Below are 24,029 nucleotides of genomic sequence, written 5' to 3' on the forward strand. Positions count from 1 at the left end.
GGAAAGGGATGGAATGGACTTAGACTCTAAGGAAAGAAGAGGCTATTAGAAAATGGACTATCTCATCTATGAGATTTTTTTATACAAACCTCATGGTAACCACTAAACAAATAATCAGAACAGAAGCACAAATGATAAATCAAGAGAAAACTAAGAAAACCATATCACAGAGAACTACCAAACTGAATTGGTAGTCCAAAATACGCAGGACAAGAAACAAGGGAAATGCAGAAGAACTGGAAGACAGGCGATAAAATGGCAGCATTAAGCCCTCATATATCAATAATCCCTCTAAATGGAAATGGATTGAATTCTCCAATCAAAAGACACAGAGTGGCAGGATGGATTAAAAAACAAGAACCAAGAATATGCTGCCTCCAGGAAACACATCTCAGCTCTAAAGACAAACACAGGCTCAGAGTGAAGGAATGGAAGACAATATTCCAAGCTAACAGCAAACACAAGAAAGCAGGTGTTGCCATACTTATATCAGACAAAGTAGACTTCAAGACAAAACAAGTAATGAGAGACAAAGAGGGGCAGTATATAATGATAAAAGGGACACTCCACCAAGAAGACATACCACTTATAAATATATATGCTCCCAACACGGGAGCACCAAAGTACATAAAGCAACTATTAACAAACCTAAAAGGAGATATTAACAACATCACAGTAATAGTAGGGGACCCTAATACCCCACTCATCAATGGATAGATCATCCAGACAGAAGATCAACAAGGAAATAGTGGATTGAAATAAAAAACTAGACCAGATGGACTTAATGGATATATATAGAACACTCCATCCAAAAACAGCAGAATACACATTCTCCTCAAGTGCACATGGAACATTCTCAAGGATAGACCATACGTAGGGAAACAAGGCAAATCTCAATAAATTTAAGAAGACTGGAATCATATCAAGCATCTTTTCCAACCATAATGTTATGAAACTAGAAATCAACTACAAGGAAAAAGCTGGGAAAGTAACAAAGATGTGGAGACTAAACAACATGCTACTGAACAAGGAATGGATCATCAAAGAAATTAAAGGAGAAATCAAAAAATATCTGGAGACAAATGAAAACAAAAATACACCATACCAATTCATATACAGGATGCAGCAAAATGGTCCTAAGAGGGAAATTCATAGCAATACGGGCCCACCATAACAAACAAGAAAAATTTCAAATAAGCTATCTTAAACTACACCTAACAGAATTAGAAAAACAAGAACAAACAAAGCCCAAAGTCAGCAGAAGGAGGGAAACAATAAAAATTAGAGCAGAAATAAATGAAACTGAAAGAAAAAAACAGTAGAAAGGATCAATGAAATGAAGAGCTAGGTCTTTGAGAAGATAAACAAAACTGACAAACCATTAGCCAGACTTACTGAGAAAAAAAGAGAGAAGGCTCAAATAAATAAAATCAGAAATGAAACAGGATAAATTACAACAGATACCACAGAAATACAAATGATTATAAGAGACTACTATGAAAAACTATATGCCAACAAACTGGACAATCTAGAAGAAATGGATAAATTCTTAGACTCATACAACCACCCAAAACTGAATCAAGAAGAAACAGAGAATCTGAATAGACAAATCACCAGTAAAGAGATTGAAACAGTAATCAAAAACCTTCCAAAAAATTAAAGTCCAGGACCAGATGGCTTCTCTGGAGAATTCTACCAAACATTCAAAGAAGATTTAATACCTATCCTTCTCAAACTATTCTAAAAAATTGAGGAAGACAGAACACTTTCTAACACATTCTATGAGGCCAACATCACCCTGATACCAAAGCCAGACAAGGACAACACAAAGAAGGAAAACTATAGACCAATATCACTAATGAACATAGATGCAAAAATCCTCAACAAAATATTGGCAAACTGAATACAGCAATACATTAAAAAGATCATACACCATGATCAAGTGGGATTTATACCAAGGACACAGGAATGGTTCAACATCCTCAAATCAATCAATGTGATACACTACATGAACAAAATAAGGAATAAAAACCACATGATCATCTCAATAGACACAGAGAAAGCATATGACAAGATCCAACATCCATTTATGATAAAAAATCTCAAAAAAGTGGGTATAGGAAGTACCTCAACATAATAAAGGCCATATATGACAAACTCACAGCCAACAGCATACTCAATGGGGAAAAACTGAAAGCCATCCCTCTAAGAACAGGAACGAGACAAGGGTGCCCACTCTCACCACTCTTATTCAACACAGTACTGGAGGTTTTGGCCAGAGCAATTAGGTGGGAAAAAGGAATAAAAGGAATCCAAATAGACAATGAAGAAGTGAAATTCTGCTGTTTGCAGATGACATGATTTTATATATTGAAAACCCTAAAGAATCCATCAGAAAACTATTAGAAATAATCAACAACTACAGCCAAGTGGCAGGGTACAAAATCAACTTACAAAAATCAGTTGCATTTCTAAACTCTAATAATGAACTAACAGAAAGAGAACTCAAGAAGACAATCCCATTTACAATTGCAACAAGAAGAATAAAATATCTAGGAATAAACTTAACCAAGGTTGTGAAAGACCTATACAATGAAAACTATGAGACATTATTGAAAGAAATCAATGATGACATAAAGAAATGGAAAGATATTCCATGCACATGGATTGGAAGAATAAGCACAGTTAAAATGTCCATACTACCTAAAGCAATCTACACATTCAATGCAATTCCAATCAGAATTCCAAGGACATTCTTCACAGAAATAGAACAAAGAATCCTAAAATTCATATGGGGCAAGAAAAGACCCTGAATAACTAAGGCAATCCTGAGAAAAAAGAACAAAGCTAGAGGCATCACAATCCCTGACTTCAAAATATACTACAAAGCATGTAGTAATGAAAACAGCATGGTACTGGTACAAAAACAGACACACAGATCAATGGAACAGAACTGAAAGCCCAGAAATACAACCACACGTCTACAGACAGCTAATCTTCGACAAAGGAGCTAAGAACGTACAATGGAGAAAGGAAAGTCTCTTCAATAAATGGTGTTGGGAAAACTGGACAGCCACATGCAAAAGAAGGAAAGTAGACCATTATCTTTCACCTTACACAAAAATTAACTCAAAATGAATCAAAGACTTGAAGGTAAGACCTGAGACCATAAAACTCCTAGAACAAAATATAGGCAGGCAGGACACTCTGACATCAGTCTTAGAAGGATCTTTTTGAATACCATGTCTACCCAGACAAGGGAAACAAAAGAAAAAATAAACAAGTGGGACTTCATCAGACTAAAGAGCTTCTGCAAGGCAAAGGAATCCAGGATCAAAACCAAAAGACAACCCACCCACTAGGAGAAAATATTTGCAAATCATATAACCGACAAGGGGTTAATCTCCATAATATATAAAAAACTCACACAACTGAATAACAAAAAAACAAACAACTCAATCAAAAAATAGGCAGAGGATGAACAGACATTTTTCCAAAGAAGATATACCAATAGGCATATGAAAAGATGTTCATCACCACTAATCATCAGGGAAATGCAAATCAAGACTACATTAAGATATCACCTTACACCTATTAGAATGGCTACAATCACCAAGACAAAAAATAACAAACGTTGGAGAGGTTGTGGAGAAAAGGGAACCCTCATACACTGCTAGTGGGAATGCAAACTGGTGCAGCCTCTATGGAAAACAGTATGGGTATTTCTCAAGAAATTAAAAATAGAAATACCATATGACCCAGCTATCCCACTTCTGGGTATTTATCCAAAGAACTTGAAATCAACTATTCAAAGAGATTTATGCACCCCTATGTCCAGTGCAGCATTATTCACTATAGCCAAGAAGTGGAAGCAACCCAAGTGCCCACTGACTGATGAATGGATAAAGATGTGGTATAGATATACAATGGAATACTACTCAGGCATAAAAAAAGACAAAATCATCCCATTTGCAACAACACGGATGGACCTTGAGGGTATTATGTTAAGCGAAATGAGCCAGACAGAGAAAGACAAAGACCATATGATTTCACTCATATGTGGAAGATAAACACATGGACAGAGAGAATAGTTTAGTGGTTACCAGGGGGAAGGGGGTTGGGGGGTTGGCACAAGGGGTGAAGGGGCACATGTATATGGAGACTGACAAATAATAATGTACAACTGAAATTTCACAATGTTATAAACTATTATGACCTCAATTTAAAAAAAGGCAAAAGGAGTATTTACAGTCTCAAAGCATCTCTACAAATTAATTAACTACAAAGGGAAAAACAGTAAGTTTACAGAATAAAGACTTGAGAAATATCACATTAAAATTTAAATTAATTAAATTTTAATTTAATTTTAATTAAAATTAAAATCACCAATGTTGAGACAGACATCATGTCCTTCTTGATAGGATACACTGAGAAGAATCTAACATAACTTCTGTAATGCTCCTGCCAAACATGCATAACCCAAATCTAATCAAAGAATCATCAGACAAACCTAAACTGACATTCTACAAAATAACTGGCCCATATTCTTTGAAAATGTCAAGGTCAAGAAAAACTAAGACAGGCTGAAGAACCATTCTATATTAAAGGACACCAAAGAGACATTATGACTAAAAGTAATGTGTGATTCTGGATGGATTCCAGAACAGGAAAAAAAAATTTTTCTATAAAGTACTTAATTGGAAAAATTCTCCCCATTTGAATTTGAACTCTGGATTAGGCAGTATGGTATTAATGTTAAATTTCTTGATGTTGATAACTGTACTATGATAATATAAGAGAAAGTTCTTGTTCTTAATAACTACATACTGAAGTATTCAGCAGCAAAACAATGATGTTTGCACCATATTTTCAATTGGTTCAAACAATATATACACATAGACTGACAGAATGGTAAAAACAAATGGGGATAAAGTAAACAAATGGTGAGTCTAGTTAAAGGGTTTACAGTTGTTATTTACTACAATTTAAAAGAAGGTTTACAGGAGTGAGTTAGTTTTACTATTTTTGAAAGTCTTCTGTAAGTCTGAAGTTATATCAAAATAAAAACTTATCAAACATAACGCTTTGATAAAATTTTAAATAAAGCAAAACTACATCAAATTAACATTCTCCTGCTAATCAACACATAAGATCCACTGTTAGAATCGAAAGACAAATATTTATTTTCACATTTAACATTAGCAAAATGCACAAACAAGCAATGAATAAAATGATATTAAATAACACATAATTGGTGATTTAATAGTTAAGTACACATAAAATTATAGAAGTTTCACAAATAAGTATTCTCTTAATGAGACATACTATTGCTATCTCATTAAATATGTTTTTAAATATGGACAAAAGAGTGAAAAGCTTGTTCTGAGAATGTGCTTGAAAACTATTATAAATTGATAAACTTGATATTTAGTAAAGTAACACATATTAATAAAAACTTTCAAGAGAGCAAAGACATATTTCAAAGTTCCAACAACTGGTTTAATAAAAAGAAAATTATATTGCCCCAAAGATACCATGACACTGTAGGGAAAACAAATAGCAAGGAAAGAATGAATAATTAACCTGCTTCATTGATTGCTGTCTACAAACCAATTCTTCACAAAGGAAAATACTTCATTCAACTGGCATGGAAAATTGGACCACCACTGAGTGGTGATTTAATTATCTTGACACTATTAATCCCTGTCTTCAGTACTAGACTATAAAATAGATATACATGTAGCTTCAACTGATTACTTTCAGAATCTGGCCTAATTCACATAAAGAACCAAATTTTTAAGCAGAAATATTCTATAATCCCTGTTTCCAGACAAACAGTAGGATGAAAACTTAATAAGTAAAGAAATTACCACTGACATTAATATTACTGAAAAGATGATTAATAAAAATATCAGATTGTCAGCTACCCTTGACATAATGGTTTTGTTTATCAGTAGGAGGGCACACCAGTATTTCACAGAATCAAAGCCAAGAGACTTGATCCAATTAGTGTCTAGACCTGTCATCTAAAGGAACTGTAACCCAGAGATGTTACATTATTTTTTCAAGGTCACACACCTAATTAGTTGTAAAACAGACCAGATCCTTGGTTTCCTGATTCACAGGAGTCTCATATCACTCTTTCCTTTATGCCATTCTGCATCCTATGAGGTCATCTGTGTATCTGATTGCCCACATTCTAAGAACCTTAGTTGTTTCTTATGTGACTAGAATACTGGCTCATCCTAGTGTGAAACAGAATTGAAATTAGAATACCTCTGGTCTCAAAAAACAGCAAACCAAAACAAAGTAAGGACAGGGGCATTTCCAATTTACTCCCAATATTCCAAATCTATTTTGAGGGCATTTAGAGAGGATCATAATCTTTAACTATGTTACATGCAAAGTTTGTCCTAGTACAACAAAGTAATGTCTGGTAAAAATAGGTAATGTCTGGGCCACTATGGATAGTCATGAATCAAAAAGTATGATCTGTTTTCTTATTTATGATCGAAGGATACAGCTCTGTTCCAGACAAACAAACCAGAGGCAGCTGAAAATCCACTGTTCATTATACTGGTTCATATGCAAAAATTAAATGGCATTTCCTTACCATGAAGTATCACCTACATATCCCCAAACTTGGACAAACCATTATCTCAGGAAGACCATTAAGCCATTTAATTTAGAAATATAAGAATATCTGCTTTTTACAATGCAATGTCCACAGTACATAAAACAGTGCCTACCACATAGTATGCACTCAGTAATTACCTGCGGAATGAATTATGGAAAGACAAGTCTCTTTTCAACCCACCTCTAATTGGAAACACCCTGCATTACAGATAATGTTCTCATGTTTAAAATCACAAATAAATGAAATAATTTCTTATCACTCTCAAGACAGAGTCTAAGTCTTAAGAAAACAGAATTTAGTTTCTGAACATTTTCAGTTTCACAACCCATGCCAGACTAACAAGAATATGTTTAAAGGAAAGCTCTCATCTATAGCTGTCATTAAGTGCCTACAGATTTTCCTCACAAAGATTTTCCAAATGCAATGAAACAACACTGAAAATCTGTCATAAGGTCTGCCTTATGTAAATACACTGAACAGAGGTTAAAAAAAAGTCTGCCTCTGCCTGTCATAAACCTCATTTGTTTAATTAAAACAATACATAGTCTTCACATTACACAGCCATTTAAGATCATGAAACAGGTAAGCAATAAAGTGAATAAACCTACCCTAAAAGTACATACCACAAGCTAATTTTATCCTTTGAAAGCATAATGATAGAGACAAGAGGTAAAGTAGCTATTATTACTCATGTAAGGAAAATTATCACAGATACAAAATAAGCCACTTTTATTATGCAATATCCTTGAACAAGTACACTAATAATAAACAAAGGATTAAATGATACAAATGGGCAAATGATAAAAGTTGACAGTATGGGAGTACCCAAGGGGAATTTCACATACATACACAGGTATACTTAGATGAGCTGCAAATTATTACAAACTGGCTCTTAGCCTAAGAACCATACTACACACTTACATGCTGTCAGTTACCAAACAGAGTTATGGGCTTGCTAAAAAAGGAATCATAATTCTGATGTCTCCAGACTCAGGTTAATTTTCCCAGCATTTTTCAACTACCTGTTAGGAATCATAATTCTGATGTCTCCAGACTCATGTTAATTTTCCAAGTATTTTTCAACTACCCGGATCAGAATAGGGATAAATGCAACTAGGAGGACCCTTATAGGAATTAACCAGCTAACAGACATTTGTCTGATTTCTTTTGATATGTGGTATTCAGTGAATAAACATATACTTATTAGCGATCTTTTTTTAGTAGAATAAAAAAATAGTACAAGCCTGTTATATGAATAAGCCAGTACAGTTTTCAGCAAATGGTATTTAGTGGGACAATAAAAACTACACCGAAACACACATTTCTGGACATAAGGAAGCACGTGAATACATTTCATCAATGATTTATTTTCTGTAGATAGAGTGAAATATAAAGGCATAATGTTTTCTTGCCTCTCAGTAGTGTTTCTCTAAAAGAAACAAATGAAAGAAGCTAAAATAATCTCTAAACTTGATGCCTTGATATTTTTAATGTGAGGTCTAGGTTTTCCACAGAATTATCATTTTGCGGCAAATAAATTCCTTCCTACCTGCAAGAACAAAGGACATCTTCACACAAGGACAATATGACAATACCCTTCAAAAAAGTTTTGGACTTTTTTTCATTTACATTTTATCTTTATAGATAAGTAATAGATTCACATGGTAATCTAATAAACTTATTTTAATAAACAAAAGTACATCCAAGCTGTATGTCTCTGAATTATTGCCTTGACAGAACAAGCTCAAAAACTTAACACCCATGAATAGTCTGGAGACATGGGTTCTAAACCAAGCTCTGGCATTAACAATTAAAAACCCTTGGTTACTTTTATGCTCTCTGAAAGTGTTTTCTCATTTATAAATAACGTAGCTGGATGAGATCATCTCTGCCTTACCCCTTTCAGTTCTGGATTCTATGAGAGTCTTACTTACAGGACCAAGCTTTTAAATCAATTACTAATATAAGACTATAGAAACTGGTACTCCCTAGCTTTGCACAATTAAACTAAACGATAATATAAGCATGTTATTATTCATTTTAAAATCTGGGTATTTATTATAAAACATTTTTTTACTATATCATTAGAAGATTCTGAATTTTTAAGACCTTATATTTAGATGTTAGAGTATTAGATGGGATATTGATTTCTCTTTAATAGCAACACATCTCTTCAAGTTAAGAGAGGAAAAAATTATCCCTCTCATTTTCAAAAGTTACAATGCAAAGACTAGGCTACAAAACTTTTACAGATACTTTTTGTTAATGAATTATTAAAAGTAAACCATTGTAATAATTTACCATAGATTCAAATGCACAGTTACCTATTTTCCAAAACAAACCATAGGTTTTTTCACTTCTCTGGTTTTACTAAATATAGAGAGAAGGAGAAACAAAGAGACAAACTGAGGGAAGGAAGGAGAAGAGAGGGGATCAAACAAGTAAAAAGACAGGTTTTTACTTTAGCTTGAAAATTATCATTTAATTAATAAACCAAAGAAAAATAGGAAGAGATACTCGACATAAGCATAAGTCATTTCTGTGTTACGCACAGAAAAAAAAAAACATCTGCCGACCTGATAATTTTCTCACTGTGTTAAAGCACTTGTATTGCATTTTCATCTTGCATTTACAGCCCACAAAAATGCTGATGAAGGCAGGGGATTTCAAAAATATTAAAAACAGATTTTTTTTTAAATCTTCATAAACAGCTTTGAAAATATTCACCAAGCAATTGTGTATAACTCAGAAGTTAAAAAGTAAATAGCTTCACAAAGCTTAAACTATAACTCTGAAATGGTTATATATTAATAATTTTAAGATACCACTTTTGAAATACTTTTGAAAACAACTGTTCCATCTTCTATACTATAACCCTCAGACTAATGACTCAGAATCTACTCAAACTGAAAGAGATCTTAAGGAGTCAGTGTTCAAGTGACTTGCCTAGGTCTCATGTTTCTGCGTTCTTTCCGCAACACCACGAATGGAATTTACAAATCAGCAAAACAAAACAAATTAACAAATTTAAGTATTTTATCACCAAATCTAGTAGAAAATTATTCATTAATGATGAAAATGTAGTCTGGGAATTTACTGAGTCTGCAAAAATAATGGCTTACGCAAGAAGACAAGCCATTAACTTGGCAGCCTTTAAGAAACTACAATTTAACATGAAAGAATATGAACCTCCCTTTTTCATGAGATTTTTAATCACTGCACCAGCCCTTTAACCATTCCTTCCTCTTCTCAAAATAATGAAGCATTAAGAATTATTTTCTAAATGGAATACTATAGGGAAAAAAAGGGGAAACTTGATTTATACAAAAGTTACCCATAAGAAACATGTTGGTCCACATAAACTCGACTATTTCCTTGAACCCATGTGTGAATAAGATGCATTATTAGTGAACCTAATAAATAACCAATTCAAACTTTGTAGATGATAAATCTAAAACCACGAATAAACAGTTCTTTGACAAGACACACACAGCTTAACAAAGACTATGTAACACATACAAACGTCAAATAACGTATCTTTCAGATATCATACTGAGCTCGCTAAATTAAGAAAATCCTTCAGAAAATATTTATACTTGTCTTAAAAGGATTAAGTTCCCATTTACACGTAGCATTTTATCATAAAATACTGATCCAATGGTTTTAGGATTCAAAGTTATTTTTATTTTTGTCACAATCCTCGTTTTCCCAAAAGAAGAGCTGAGGGAGAAAATCTTTTTCTTGTTGGCATCTTAAAAAGCACGAAAAAAACTGACAAAGTCCAACAAACATAAAAATGAATTACCCAACTCTTTCATCAATGATTTTTTAATTAAAGCTTTGCAAAGGAAGAAAGGCTCATCAAAACGTACCCCCTACATAGGCCACTGAGGGTTCAGACTTTCAACCCAATTAACTTAGGGTCTGCTTGAGGTTTGAAAAGACCATAACCTTTAAAAAAATAATCATAATACAGGCTGGCTGAATTTTTATGAGGCAGGAATGAAATCCTGAAGAGAGACATCTTCACGAACCAGACCAAGACGAAGAGCACTGTTCCAACCACCGCACACGGCCGCCTCGGCTTATCCGCCGTCCCTGGAGCAGCGGCAGGCGTTTCCGCTCGCGCCCGCGCCCTGCCCTCCGCTGCCGCGTGGGGCGCGCCCGAGCGGGGGGAGCTCCCAGACTGTTAACCACTTCCCACAGACACCATGGCAGCTTCCGCACTCAAGATCGCTTCGCCCTTTAGACTTGCTCCGCCAGCGCGGGACGGCCCCGCCTGCCGCCCTCCCACGACGCCGCTCCGCGTCTGCGGCCCCGGACGCACGGCCGCCAGCGGGCGAGGCCGCGTGGGTCAGAGGTCAGCGGGCGCCTCCTTCCAGCTCCTGGAACTCCGCGGAGCAGCGGCCGGCCCTGGCACGCGGCAGCACGCACACCTCCGCCGGTTGTGACAGGGCCCGCGGACGCAGCACTGGGCGCTGTCACCTCCTTGCCGGCGACCTGGGCACAAAAGTTCACGAGGCTGCGAAGCCTGTGGCCACAGCGCTTCCGAGAGGGACCCAGGGGCGCGGGGCCATTCCGGTCCGAGGCGCCGCCCTCCCGCCCCCATCCGGGGGAGCCATCACCGGGGTCCGTCCGCCCACAGCCCCTCCACAAGGACAACGGGGCACTGCGGCCCTGGGGCCCCTAAAAACGCGGCCTCCAATCCCATGCTCATCTTTCCTCCACCTCCTCCTTAAAAAGAGCTTCACTGTTTCCACTCTGATTATAAAAAGGATAGGCACCCCGTCGCAGAAATGTCTAAATGTTCTCAACTGTATACGAAAATTAAATCATCACTCAGGGGGCGACCCACTCTCACCTTGCTGGCGTACACAATAATACTGTCCTCATCAGCCAGGGCACATGTACACACGGTTACAAGGGCTTCATAAAACTAGCATGCTAGGCGTACATTCCACAACCTGATTTTTACACATGAACTGTACAATTTTACACATAAACTGTATAACAGCTTCTTTCCGTGGTGGTAAATACAAGTATACATCATCTTCAGGCTGCTTAGTATTCCACTGTATGGATGTATAATCAAAGTGATATTTACATGATTTCCAATTTTTTGCTGTTATGAACATGACAATGAACAGTTTTCTACAAAACATTTTTGCACATTTACCCAATTATTTCCTTGCATTACAAAGACGAATTGCTGGTTAAACGATGTACATTTAAGATTCTAACATGTATTACCAAACCGGCCTGTAGAAAAGCTTTATCAACACATCCTCCCAACAGCAACAGTGGGTATTAGCACTCTGTAGCAATCTGATAGGCAAAATAAAGTGGTTTCAACTTGCATTGTGTGTGAATTCCATTTTCATGACCTTTGCTTCTTTTTATTAAGTTTATTTTCCTTGATTTTAAGATCTCTAGTAAGAACATTAGCCCTCTGTCCATTATATACACTGTCAATATCTTCCCCAGTTTATCACTTGCTTTTTCAAGTTGTTTATGATGCTCTTTGCCCTTAGGAAATTTTGAGTCTTTTAATGTCAAACCTATTGACTTTTCTTTGCTACGTCTACAGTCATGCTTTCAAAGTCAAGTTTCTGGTACTTTAATGCTATCTGTTTTATCTATTTAATCATTTAATTCATTTGGAATCTATTTTGAAATACTGAATAGCTAGTAGCCCACAACACCATTTCACTGAACAAGCCACCGTTTTCTCCACTGATCTGAAATGCCACTTTTATCACAGACAAAAATTCTCATTTTGAGTCTTTCTGGACCCTCTATATTTTGTCCCACTGATCTATTTTGCACCTATAACATAATGATTTAATTTCTATGTTATAATTAAATATCTGATAGAACAATTAATCTTTAACAAATTCTCTCAGCCATTCTCTCACAGGCATTGGTTCAGATGAACTTTAAAATATTTTGTCAGATTCTAAAAATAATTCTACAAGAATATTGATGGGAATTATCACCACCACCCTGGCATACTATATTTACACTTCGTCTGTCTCTGCTGGCTAGAATGTAAGTTCCAAGAGAGAAAGGGTTTTTGTCTGTTCCATACACTGCTGTATACCCAGCATTTAGAGCAATATCTGGCATATAACTGATGCTGGACACAGATTTGTTAAATGAGCAAATGTATCAATTACACTGAATTTCTAGATAATTTCAGGACATTTAAAATATGGACAACATTGAATCTTCCCACTTACTCAAATCTTTTTTATGATTGCCGATAAACTGTTCAGCTCTGTTCACAGGGTAAGCTCATGCCATTTTTTTTGAAGCCGGATAACTTACTGAGTCTCTCATTGAAATCACTTTCCAAATGATCTTTTATGTTTTCTCTGTAAAAAATCTTATTTCCTTCAAATATTATAAAAATGTTGGCATTTACTCTTCAGTATTTATGTGTCACTTATTTTAACTGCCTTATTGCATTTGCTATAACTTCCAAAACAATGCAGAATAACAGTGGTATTAGCAAGCTGTCTTATTTGTAACTGTAACAGGCAATCCTCTAGAGGAGTGTTTCTCAACTGTTTTTCACTGTTGCCCCTATGAGGAGCCTTTTTAGGTCTTTTTTTCCTAATTGTCTAAATGAATTTTAATATAAATATACTGTATATTTGTATTATGTACTATATGTATATCTGTACTTTATACATAAAGATTTTTTGTCCCCTTAAGAGCTAATTTTTAATTATTGGCCCTGTTACGAATACATGCTCTGGCATTTCACCATTAAGTACAATGTTTGCTATTGATGTTACAGAGCTAATACTTTATCATGTTACAGAAAATATCTTTGTATCTTTAATTTAAAGTCTATTTCTAAAATTAAAAATGGATATTGAACTTTATCAAATATTTTCTTAGCACCTTTCAAGATAAAATTTTTTTACCTATTAATATAGTGAATTGAAATAATTTCCTATTAATGAATTAGTCAATATTCTGGGAATAAATATTATATCATTCCATTTATTAGTCCTTTAAACATTCCTGGATTTGATTTGCTAATACTTTACTTAGGAGTTCTACATCTTAAATCTTATTTACAATAAGTCAAAAATGATCTTCTCTTGTACTTCTTTTACTTGTCTGTTGTAGTATCAACAAGCATTCAGCAGTTTATAAATATTACTGAGCATTTACGGTATCCAGAGTGCCATGCTGGCCTTATAGAAAGAATGTGAAGTTTTCCATCCTTGTCATATTATATTTGTTTAAAGAGTATAGGAATATTCTGTTCCTTGTAGGTTTCCCATTAACTGGCTTATAAAACAATCTATTTCTAGTGCCTCGTTGAGTATAATTATTTGGGAATTTCCTTCATGGTTATGGGACCACACTTTATAAATCTTTTTAAGACAATTTTAGTATATGTCTCAGAAAGTTAGATATTTCATTCTCATTTTCAAATTTAATATCATACTACTTTCTTCCATTACTGTGGTTTCATCACCTTTTTCACTGTCTTGAGTATTTGTAAATATCTCTTTTTTACGTGGTTAGACCTGTCAATGCTTTCTGTTTTAGTGATCTTTTGGAATAATAATCCTTGATGTAAGCTGTAAATTCCACCTTCTTTTTTTCAGGGGAGGTGTTACCTAAGTCATCACTTGCAGCTTCAATATTTATTAATTCCTCTTCCTTGCATTTTATTTTGCTTTTCCTTTTCTATCTGCCTGAACTGAATGCTTAGTTCATTTGTTTCAGGCTTCTTTATTTAATAACAACATTTAAAGCCACTATTTTTCCTACCTATAGCTTCGGTCATATACCATAGATTTTTATATGCAATGGTCTCGTTCTTTTATAAATGACCTGATGCAGTTTTGATTTCTTCTCTGACCCAAGATTAACCTTAGAAAGCTTTATATTATTCCACAGTTAACAGTCTACTGTTGAACATTTTTTTTTTTGGTGAGGAAGATTAGCCCTGAGCTAACATCTGTTGCCAATCCCCCTCTTTTTGCTGACAAAGATTGGCCCTGGACTAACATTTATGCCCATCTTCCTCTACTTTATATGTGGGACACCGCCACAGCATGGCTTGATAAGTGGTGCGTAGGTCCACGCCCGGGATCGGAACCTGCGAAGCCTTGGCTGATGGAGCGCACAAACTTAACCACTACACCACCAGGCCAGCCCTTATTGACCTTTTTGTCATTAAATTCCAGTTTTTACGTATTTCATTCTTATCCCTGTTTGTTTACTTGTTTTGGTCAGAGAATGTGATCCATAAATGTCCTGATTTGGGGAATTTATTGAGGTTTCTTTTGTGGAATTCATTCATTTACTTATTCAGTGAGCTTCCTTGGTGCATATTTTAAATCAGGAGTCAGCAAACTACAGCTTAGAAATACAGTCTGCCATCTGTTTTTGTAAATAAAGTTTTACTGGAATACGGCCACATGAATTCATTTCCATGTCATCTATGGCTGCTTTCTCACTACAACAGCCGAGTTGAGTAGTTGCAACAGATACCTTATGGCCGAAAAAGCCTAAAGTATTTGCTATCTTGCTCTTTTGGAAAAAGTGTGCCCACCCATTAGGCGACAGCAGATCAGTATCCCCTCACTCCTAATACCATTCTAACCTAAAACATTTTCAGCTGAAACTCCCTGAATTTCCAGATATATGGTAGGGTTCTCCTCTCTTGTTTCTAGAACTGGTATTTTCATTGTAGTGATTGGAATGCAGAAACTAAGAAAGTAAGTCAAAACTATTGGCATATATGAAGGCATCCTCATTCTGGAAGTCATTTTGATGCAAAACTGAATAAATCCTCGAAATATTACTTAAGCTCACAATAAGAATTCAAAAATTGTTTCAGCATCCCTTTCAGAAAGTAAGATCTATTAAATCAGTATCATTGCATAGAATTGAGAGATTTGGTGCTCTGCTTTTTTTAAAGCACTTTACAAGTTTTTTTTCTTAATAGACTTTATTTTTTCGAATAGTTTTATGTTTACAGAAAAATTGAGTGTAAGGTACAGAGAATTCCCATATACCCCTTTACCACCCCCACAGTTTCGTCTATTATTAACATCTTGCATTAGTGTGGTACATTTGTTACAACTGATAAGCCAATACTGATACATTATTAACTAAATCCCACAGTTTGCATTAGGGTTCACTCTTTGTGTTGTATCCTCTACAAATTTTGACAAATGTGTAAGTTCATGTATTCACCATTACAGGATCATACAGAATAGTTTCACTGCCTTAAAAATCCCTTTTTTCCTCCTCTCTTAGCATATCAATTATACTTAAACTTGTTTCAATGGTTGCCCTAGAGTTTGCATTACACATGTACAACTAATCCAAATAGACTTTCAAATAACACTATACCATTTCCCGGGCAGTGGAAGTACCTTATAACAGATTATTCCCAATTTCTCCTTCCCATCCTTTATAACATTGCCATCATTCATTTCAATTACCTGTATAATCACCAAATACTTTGTTGCTGTTACTACATTAAACAAACTATTGCCTGGTAGATCAATTAAGAATAAGAAAAATTGTAATTTATCTTCATTTATTCTTCTCTAATGCTCCTTTTCGTAGATTGAGTTTCTGACTTATCTTTCTTTCTGAAGAATTTCTTTTAATGTGTCTTGCAAGGCAGGCTTATTGGAGACAAATTCCTCCAATTTGTGTCTGAGAAAGTATTTTTCATTCACTTTTGAAGAATAATTTTGCTTGTACACAGAATTCTATGTTGATTTTTCTTCTTTCAGCACTATAATTATTCCACTCTTTTCTTGCCTGCATGGTTTCTAAAAAGAAATCCAATATAATTCTTATCATTGATCTCCCCATAGATAAGGTGTTTTTTCCTCTGGCTTACTTCAAGATTTTCATTTTGTTTTTGATTTTCTGCAGTTTGAATATAAAATGACTAGATGTAGATTTTTTAGTATTGATCCTGCTTGGTATTCTCTAAGCTTCCCGGATCTGTGGTCATTTTCAAGTCATTTTCATAGACAGGCCCTCTTGCACAGAGCAGATGAAGACTCACCCACCCCGTTCCCCACAGCCCACTACTGTCCCCAACATTATCTCCCACAGTCATCCCCCCACCCTGTCCTCCACCCTGCCCCACACTGTCCCCTATACTGTACACTGAATAAGAAAAGAAACAATGAGAAAAAGTAAAAAAAAAAAAAAAAAAAAAAAGAGGGAAAAAATATATATAACAAACAAAATAGACAAAAAGCCAAAGCCAAAAAGGAAAAAAGTTAACTACAGTCAAAGTCTCTCAGGTCACCGAAAATCAGCTTCCTGGGTTAAGAGGACCAAAACCTAGGCCCAGCCAGGGACTTATACTAATGTAATTCCCTCACACTGGTTCCGTATGAGGTCAGAGCAAGAAATGAACAATCACGGCTGGGGATAATCCACATGGTTTTCTCACTTTTTAGTGTCAAGAACCCTTTCACTCTTTGAAAAAAAAAAAAGGAGGGGACCCCAATGGGCTTTTTGTTTATGTGGGGTATAGCAATCAATATTTACTTTATTAGAAATTAAAACTTATAGGATGCTTCAGTAGCTTTTTCATTTCAAGTTTGAAAAGCCATAATAATTTTGGCTTTTAAAAAGCTCATGATGTCTACACTTAAAATAATTCCTTTCTCTCTTTAATCTCTGAATGACTGGTCTCAACATGATGCCATAACTTAACCAGCATTACAATACTATAAGAAAATGTTCTGTTGCATAAGAAACAACAAGGTACATTATTAACATCTCTAAAGCTAGGAGGAACATGGCTGTCATCATATTTTCATTTCTTATTTACAGTTTTGTGTGTGTGTGTGTGTGAGGGAGATGGGCCCTGAGCTAACATCTGCCAAACCTCTTTTTTTTTTTTTTTTTGCTGAGGAAGACTGGCCCTGGGCTAACATCTGAGCCCACCTTCCTCTACTTTATATGGGACACCGCCACAGCATGGCTTGACAAGCAGTACGTCGGTGCGCACCCGGGATCCGAACTGGCGAACCTCGGGCCGCCGCAGCAGAGCATGCGCACTTAACCGTTTGCGCCACCGAGGCGGCCCCTCTTATTTACAGTTTCGCCTAAAGTCTTTAGAGTAGATTCCTCCCTTCCATGAGCCAGAGAAGCCACAACGTCCACTGTGAGATTTTCAAATATAGAAGCTGCAGCTGTGGGACAAGAAAGTAAGTCTTCTCCCCTTTCTTTTTTAAGCCAAGCCATCATGCTCTGTGTCTGTATTATTCAGCATGGATGGGGGTCTGAGTGCTGGACATGACACCAGTACCTCAGGGGAGGGAACCGAGAAGCCCCTTCATTTATTCCTTTTCTAACATTTTTTGTTTCTGTAGATCCCAGTTTCTAAGCTATATCATTTTTATTCTCTCTGAAAAGCTTCTTTTAACATTTTAACTTCTTTTAACATGTAAGGTAGATCTACTGGGGAAAAATTTCCTCAATTTTTGTTTGTCTGAGAAAGTCTTTATTTCTCCTTCACTTCTGAGGGATAATTTCACTGCATATAGAACTCTAGGTTGATGGTTTGCTTGCTTGCATGGTTTCTGAAGAGAGGTATGATGTAATTTTTATCCTTCTCCCTCTATAGGTAAGGTGTTTTCTTCCCTCTGGCTTTCTTCAAGATTTTCTCTTTGTCTTTGATTTATCTGCAGTTTGAATACAATATGTCTAAGTGTAGACTTTTTGGTATTTGTCTGCTTACTGTTCTCTGAGTTTCCTGGATCTGTGGTTTGGTGTCTACCATTAATTACGGGAAATTCTCTGCCATTATTACTTCAAATATTTCTTCTGTCCTTTTCTCTCTTTCTTCTCCTTCTGGTATTTCCATTATGTGTATGTGACACCTTTCGTAATTGTCCCACAGTTCTTGGATATTCTGTTCAATTTTATTCAGTGTTTTTATTCTTTGCATTTCAGTTATTAACTTGTCTTCACTGATTCTTCCCTCAGCCATGTCCAGTCTACTGATGAACCCAGCAAAGGGATTCTTCATTTCTGTTATGGTGTTTTTTATTTCTACCATTTCCTTTTGATTCTTTCTTAAAGTTTCTCTCTCTCTGCTTACATTACTCATCTGTTCTTGATGTTACCCACTTTTTCATTAGAACCCTCAGCATATTAATCATAGTTGTTTTAAATTCCTGGTTTGATAATTGCAACATTCCTGCCATATCTGAGTTTAGTTCTGATGCTTGCTCTGTTTCTTCAAATTATGTTTTTTGTCTTTTAGTACACCTTGTAATTTTTTGTTGAAAGCTGGACATAGTATGTTGATTAAAGCAATCCAGCACTGGTTCCCACAGAGATTTCTGCTCCTGGATTTCTGCTCTAGTTAGGCTGTGATTCTCTGTATCTGCCTGTAGATCTCTCCAATTTGGGGCAGCAGTTTGCTGTGACCTCATTTGTCCGATGGATAAAAGAAGAGTTGTTAATTTTCAGTTTGTTCAACATTTTTCTTATTGTAAGGTCAGGAGTGATGACCTGCAAGCTCATCACATGCTGGACCAGAAATTGCAAGAGATTTGTTTTTAATATTTACATTACTAAATTGCATTAATGTAAAATTAAAGACGTTAATTCTTACAACTTACTCAAAGCTTTGATATATAAAGGGTAATCTAAAAATTAAAGCTATTTTAATGGGATATACATTTAATAAGTTAAGATAAAAATCAGAAATTTGTGCACTGTCCACTTCAAATTCACATTTACCAAAGAAAAATCAACAGATAACAATATAATACAACTATCTTTTTACCTTTATTGGTTAGTTTTCCACTGCAGCAGTACCACTTTAGCCTCAACATGATAAGGCCTTGGCCAATACAGCAGTTAAGCTATGAAACTGCAGCAGTGTGTTGTCATATATTTATGTATTTAGAACTGTAAAATAGAATCTTTAAACTGGCTAGAAATGAGAAAAATTTAGACCCACAGAACCCTTGGGGTGAGAAGTGGCAGGAAGTTTTCTTAGTAGTACAGTTCTTGAGCTGAGTTTGCAAAGGTACAACGTAATACAGCAAGGCCTCATTTACTAGATGCCATTAGCAAAGAGGTATTCAGAATAGGGCAAATTTCCAAATAGGGTAAGCTTATACATTAAAATTATACACACACACACACACACACACACACACACACATATATGTAACTTTTAACTATTTTGGAAGGAATCTTTCTAAATTGTATTTGCCTTATAATAGTATACGGAACATAATTTAACTTAAAAAAAATCATTCACAGCTGTTATTATGATCATTAATGACTGTTCTGTACACATTTCTGGGATATTGCTTCAGGTTGCAGTGTTTTATGAGGTTGCTTTTTATAATCATCTCAACTGACGTCAGACTCTTACTGATTATTAAAATCAGGGTACCCATGTCTGACATATCTACTTCCTCTCCTTCTAATTAGTTGCTTCTAATCTGTTGGGCCGCTCCTGGACGACCATCACTCTCTCCAGCTCCACTTCTGTCCTGGTTTCTGTTCCCTTCAGTTCTCGAGCTTCCTCCATGACAGGAGTGCTGAGGGAGCTCCCTGTGTCCCAGCTGCCCTCCACACCTCCATCCAGTCAGGAAGAACCCAGAGCTGCTTGTGATCCTCCAGGCAGCACTTCTCAGCTGCAGCATAGTCACAGTTTCGACAGGGCCACTCTGCAACGAGAGATGTCCTGTGTGCTGCATGATGTTGAACAGTGTATCTGGCCTCTACCCACTACATGCCAATAGCACACCTCTAATTGTGATGATCAAAATGTGTCTCCACCCAATGTGAAATGTCCCCAGGGAAGAGAAGAGGGTCACTGCTCCAGGCATCAGCACGGAGGCCAGAGAGCTGGGTGCTCAGGATAAGACCTCCACAGCCTCTGCATCAACTTGGGAGAGTGACAGTGAGGCCTAGATCTCAGCATATCCCTGGCAAGACTCCCACTCCTCCTGCCCCTCAAACTCCCATCCTCATCACTACCATCTTCCTTGATATTATGTCCTATTTATGCACACCTCAGCCACAGGAAGAAGCCTCAAGTACTGATCATCCCACATCCCCAGGCTCTAATCCCTATTTATTCTGACTGTCCCTTTCCTGACCCTCTCTAAAATAAGAAGAAACTGACTCTGAGGGAGGACTTTTAATTGTGACAGGTTTTCATTCTGATATCTGTGGTGGTACTCTAGCTTGCAGACAGGTGTTGATGTCAAACAGTGACCAAAAAGTACATAAACCAAAGCTCAAAAGAGTGGTTTCCTACTACCCACTTACTTCTACTCAAATTTTATATTGCTATGCTAGGTTCAAAGAGTAACAGAACTATCAAACTCCAAACTAGAAATTAAGCAAAAAATGCTAAAGTGGTCATAATTCATGTGCAACTACCCGAATTTGAATCATTATACCTAAACAGATAACTCTAAGGTCAAAATGAGTGTTTTACTGCCATGATAATTAAGAACAGGTGGTTCTAAATGAATGATAAAGATTGCTGACATAATTACTTCCTTTCCTTCACATAATTCTGTATAAAAAATAAATAAGAAATTTGTTTAGTCTTAAATCAATCACTTCCGAGTGATCACTTCTACTTATTTATTTATCCTTTTAGCTAGCTAGCGTTTGGGCCACATTTCCTCTGAAGAGTTCACATACCCTATAAAGAATTACCTTGTACAAAATGTGAACTGTGAACACTTCTCAAAGCTTAACAGTGAAAATGAGTCTGGACCATGGTAAAGAGAAGAAAGAATATCTCCAAAACAGAACAGTAACTTCAAAAGTAATTGGGAGGAGGAAGTTAGATATCATTGCTTTCTCTCATACTCTTTTCTAGGTCAAATTTATGCCTCTTCTCATCAGCCAAAAGAATCACTGCTCTACTGATCTTTTTTCCACTCTGCTACTAAATACTGAAGCTGTGACACAAAGTCCTGGTCCCTGTACTAATCATGTTTTTTATTTTCTGTTTTTATGATGCTTTGACATCTTGGGGCCTGGCAGACCAGAAAAGGAATTGCCTCTCTGACGGTTAGCTAATTCCTAGAGATAGCAAACAACTTGCCTGAGGGCATGCCTTTGATATTAAGCAAACATCAGTTATTAAGTTATATTTATTGAGGGCTTATTATGTTCTTCCCATGTAATAACTTAATCCTCACAACTCCCCTCTGAGGATGCCCCATTAATACTCTGTCCACTAGCCCACAACTAGTAACTGGAAGAGCAGGATTCACACCTAGGCAGGTTGGCTCCAGTGGCTGTGCCTGTAATCTCTCTCTCACACACACACACACACACACACAGACACACACACACACACTGTTGTCCTTCATCTATGGAAAAGGCACCAGAAAAGAACAGTTTTCAGAAATGCTGATGAGCTGACTTCTCAACCCAGCTCTGCAGTGTGGCCATGCCATGCACTGAGAGACGCTGACTGGCATTAAGGACACGACAAACCGTTCTCATTAGCACAAAGCAAATTAACTGGGATGGGGTAAAAAACAGTGACGTCATTAGCACCACACTTTAGCCAGGCAAACCAACTTGTTCAGCTGGGAGAGACATAAACTCAGGAAAAAGCCACTTAACTAGGAGTCAGAAGGCCCAAAATGGCCCGCAAGAAAGAAAATCAAGACTTAATTACAATTTTAGCCCTTCCCAGGAATGTGACCTTTAAACAGTCAATCTGAACTTTCCTGAGTTGCACTAGTGAGGTAATCTACATGATAAAACCCTTGCCATTCCCTTCCCCCCAAAAAAGAAGATGTCTTGGCCTAAAAAATAACCCTTTCTTTTCTTTTGCTAATAGCGCCCTTGCCCCACCCTTCTCCCTATAAAAACCTTCCATTTCCTACAACCCCTCAGTGCACCCTTCTAGTTGCTAGATGGGATACTGCCCAATTCATGAATCACTTAATAAAGCCAATCAGATCTTCAAATTTACTTGGTTGAATTTTGTTTTTTAACAGATACAGTGGCAGCGGTGGGACCAAAACAAACTTCTGACGGCATTCAGGGATGAGAGACACAGGCATGGCATCCCGCAGACCCTTCTGAGTTCACTGTCTTTCCTCACATTTCCAAAGGCTGTTGGTAAGTATCTCCTGGTCAAGCTCCATTCTCTTTGCGTTCAAGGTCCCGATCTAACTAGCTTTCCTTTATGGGACAGGTCAGAATGAGCTGGCAGATAATTCTGCCCAGAGCCAACTGAGCAGGCAGAGGGTTCTACCCAAAGGCAAGCCCCTCGCCTTTCAGACCGAAATTCCCAGGACGCAGTAACATCTCTTGGTTACTGCCAACATAGTGGAAAACCCCAGCCCTTAGCTCTGTCCCTGGATTCCACATTGGAAGCTGCTGATGGTTTAGTCTGCAGCTCCCCATTTGTTCAGAATCAGCCCCTATATTCCACATTGGTAACAGCGGGTGGCAGCTGCAGTTCTCCATTGTGTTTGGAATCAGTCTGCAGTCCCCATTCCTTGGAGTGTGCTGGTCCAATCCCCTCCCCAGTCCAAGGTTCCATGAGAATCGTTGGTTGTGTGCACAGGGGCTTCTCTTGGCCAGGATACACTAACATCTCTTGGTTACTGCCAATACTTGTTTGCGCACGGGGGCTTCTCTTGGCCAAGACGCAGTCACATCTCTTGGTTACTGCTGATATATTAAGGCAAACATGTTTGTTTGTCTTGTTTTGTATAGATAAAGGCTAGCTAAAAGAAATGGGATCTTTTATATCCAAAGAGCTGAGCATGCCACCTTCTGGCAAAACTGTTTATTTTATGTTTAAGAACTATATTCCGAGAAGCTGCAGATATCTAGCAAGATGGTAAAACTTTATGGGGAATGTTCCAAATAGATAAGATCATTTAAAAGGTACACTTAACAGCAAGGGCTCCCAAATCAAACAGTATGGGATGCATATTTAAATTAGCATGCCGAAGCTTCAAAGGCTTCAAGATTCCAAAATACCTTCATTGAAGGATTCATTGCAAAAGGCTAATGAAAAATTAAAGAGATAAAAGGTACCTAAAACAAAAGTACAACCCAATTCTTTAAGGAACTAAACTGGCTGTCTTTGTTTTACAAATCTAGTCTCTACAGGACCAAAGGTGTGGCTCTAGAAGTTCAAAGTTCATCTGCCCTTTTTGCTAATCCCCCAAACCTTACCTATCCATCTCAAAATACTTATAGATATTGGGACCTTAGAAACAGAACTGTTCAGCAAATATGCCTCAAAAACTCCATCTTAGAGAAAACTTAGATACCTTCCCTGTGCCTTTGTGATGTAGATTTCCTACCACCATCTTGTCTAGGACCTAAGAGCCATTCTTTGAAATGCAAATGTTTC

At 36.8% G+C, this 24,029-nt stretch overlaps 1 protein-coding gene across 8 annotated transcripts in view; it reads right to left on the reverse strand.

Moving 5' to 3' along the window:
* The window catches only part of EXOC2 (exocyst complex component 2), a 201,388-nt gene that overhangs the window by 162,267 nt on the left and 15,092 nt on the right, over positions 1-24,029 (reverse strand). Inside the window, exon 1 of one of the 8 annotated variants that reach the window (XM_087437907.1) lies at positions 10,672-10,860. The exons of 6 other annotated variants lie outside the window; for them this stretch is intronic. The gene's annotated coding sequence lies outside the window, so the exon portion shown is untranslated. Of the gene's footprint in view, positions 1-10,509; positions 10,632-10,671; positions 10,861-24,029 lie in introns of those variants that run through there. One more of the 8 variants, XM_087437909.1, reaches the window with a different exon arrangement.

Source organism: Ceratotherium simum, chromosome 13, assembly GCF_057802395.1.
Source record: "Ceratotherium simum simum isolate JZ-2026a chromosome 13, ASM5780239v1, whole genome shotgun sequence".
Classification (NCBI taxonomy): Eukaryota; Metazoa; Chordata; class Mammalia; order Perissodactyla; family Rhinocerotidae; genus Ceratotherium; species Ceratotherium simum.